The following is a 2987-nucleotide window of genomic DNA, read 5'->3' as shown; positions in this document are numbered from 1 at the left end:
ATCTGCGCAAAGTGTAACTTAAGCTAATTTAACCATGGGTTAAAGTGACAACACACAACGTTTAAAAGTGGAGCCAATTTGTTTCAAAAGGGGCCGTAGAGTGCAGCAATCCACTATGAGCTGTTTACAATTGGTGATGGGCAACAGATTTAACGGCTGTATTCTTTCACTTTACTACAGACCACTCTCATGGTCAAGCGGAGCTAGGTAATAACGTTCATAACGGCTGCATTCCATTAGCTTTAGTCATCATGAATGCAGTTCCTTAAACCTGCGATTTTCTTGCCATGACATGTCAATGTGACCACTGCAAGAAAAGGGAATTTCCCCCTTATAGCCTATGCTCCTCGGTTTATATCAAGAGTGGCTATTCCTATACGTTCTAAACACATTGCCTACTTGTGCCGTTACAGGAAAGGTTTCCAACCTCAGCTGTCTCAAATAACTATCCATGTCCCCTCACCTCAAGGCCCTGTTACAAAGAGATCCAGCAGTGGTGATGGTATGCCACTCTTGTTCTAGTGGCACGTGTTGATTCTGAGTGGTATGCCGCCGCCGTTCTGCCGGCTGATGGACCTTACACGCGGTATGCCTCATGCTCCACTGTCATGCAAAAACTTCTCATCAGCGTACCAATTTTTATTTACGTGTGCCACTGCTGATTATAATGTGCCCGATGCAGTAACACATGCGCCACCCCTGTGCCTTCCACTCCAAACTGCTGATTTTCCTCTTCTAATAGGTAATGACTGAATGGAGAAGGAGCCACGTTTCAGTCATTGATGTTTTTCTCAAACTTAACCACAAATTTAACCCACCATAATTCACTTGTGACTGAGACAAAACCTCAAGAAGGGACCCGTGTTTCCCGTAGAGTTGATTTAGCGTTTGACTTGAGTGTTGTGCTCATCTGTGTGCTGTGACTACACTCTGCCTCACTCTGGATAATCAGTATGTTGTCAAGATGTAGTATACGAACGTCTCTCCTTTGGCGGGGCTTCATACGCAGTGAAAACCACCTGACCATGCATGTTCATAATGAGTTCAGGATTGTAATTGGATGGGAAAAGGGCTGTTAAGTGGTTAGCAGTGTTGCCTCGCAGAGAGCATGAGTTTCCAGCCCGTGTCCTCGGTGTGCACAGTTATCCGCTTTGGTTTTCATGCTGGAGTCCTGGTTTCCATCCCAGGCTGCAACACACAAGCTGACTATACTCTAAATGAGGCACACATCCTAATGTGCAACCTGCTCTGCAAAAGGAATTAGTGGACATAATGCATGTAAGGGAGTAGCGCCTTTCTGTCTGTGAGGCAGAATTTTGATCAGAATTCTTCGAATAATGACCAATGGTTGCATTGACTGCATTTGTGTGTTTCAGTAGATCACTGTTAAAACGAGCTCACCTGTTATTAATTGGTGTTTGTGTGTCTCTCCAGGTGGAACTTTATCCTGCTCCTGTCAGTATGCTCAGCGGCACTCTCTGGAGAAGAGGACTACCTAGCTCAAGGTAAACAACAGAACCCCCTAATGCATGGCAAAACATTAGCATTAAGATTATTACGAGTAAGGTGACGCTATTGTGTGCATAGTTTGTACTTGCATAGTGATACGCGCCTTCCCAAATCAGCATACTTGCTTAATTGAGCGGATCAGGTATCAACCAGACTTCATTATCCGGCCTCATGCCACCTTACATAACAGTCATATACATATTATATACAGTACATATACATGTACATATTTTAAATCTGAGTTAAGGTTTCGAACACGACACTGGGACAGAAAAAAGTATGATTGGTGCATCTCTCCGTGGTGCAATATTTCACATGCAGACAACAACTCGAGAGGTGAATTTTAGTTGTTTATATTTCATACTGGAGTAAGTGTATGCAGGGGAAGTAGCAGCAAACAGGAGTTCCTCTTTCTTTGCTCCTCTGCTCATTTTTAACCTTCTCCCACAACATGTCTGCTCTTGCTCTCCAGGCCACAGCATGCATGTGGAAGCAGCCTAAATAGCCTCAGTCTCAACCTTCTCTCTCTCTCTCTCTCTCTCGCTCTCTCTCTCTCTCTCTCTCTCTCTCTCTCCGGTCCGTCAGAGTGTCCCATGCCAACAGAATGTGAAGTGCATGCTAAGAAGAGCACTCGGGGAAAGTGCGCCAGTCAGTCAGACAAAGAGGAAGTGGGAGATCTCTAGTAAATACTTAGCGCATATTGGCAACTGTGCCTCAGCTGGTCAGATTCTGGTTATACGGTGATATCCATCTGTTTTTTTTTTTTTTTTTTAAACAAAGCCACAAGGAAGAGAGGGGGTGAGAAGGGCAGAAGTTAGGAGTTAGATAACAGCAAAGTAGATTTTTCCACCAGGGCTCTGTTGATTCAGTGCAACTTAGTTTCTTTATAGCCGTTGGTTTATAAGTATAATCCCACATGTTCCTCCGGATGTGACAGCTCGGATAGGATAAGTTTTGAATCAGTGAGTTGCACTCTGTGCGCTGTTTGTTGAGAGGATATATTATTTTTTTAAGTGACATATCACTGGACCACTGCCAGAAATACCACATAAGCGTATGCATACTTCGTTTAAGGTTGACCTCATGATGAATCCTCTCATATCTGTTCACATCTCCACATGCATGTGCGTTTTCTTACTGCCCCTTTTGCACAGAGGAAGCAAACCGCCTCAAGGGTCTCTCTTCTTATTTCCATCTTGCGTTGTCCCCTCCCTGCGCACCTCTAGTCGACAAGCCCCCTCCCAGCAGGATCAATCCGCTATAACGAGGGGAGGAGGAATGCACACAGAGTGCTAGAGCAGCTTGTCTTCACATATGAGACATGTTAATTGGAATCTGGGCTGACGTTACCTCGGGCTAAGAATGTCAAGGACATCACGGTGTGTTCTGAGATCACCTGCAGGTAGATAGTCTTCCAACCTGGGCTCGCAGGACTAAAAACCCTGCGAAAACCCCCCCCTCAGAAATCCATACCTGCA

Source organism: Enoplosus armatus, chromosome 7 (genome assembly GCF_043641665.1).
Source record: "Enoplosus armatus isolate fEnoArm2 chromosome 7, fEnoArm2.hap1, whole genome shotgun sequence".
In the NCBI taxonomy this organism is placed as follows: domain Eukaryota; kingdom Metazoa; phylum Chordata; class Actinopteri; order Centrarchiformes; family Enoplosidae; genus Enoplosus; species Enoplosus armatus.
Note: the sequence above shows the minus strand (reverse complement) of the source record.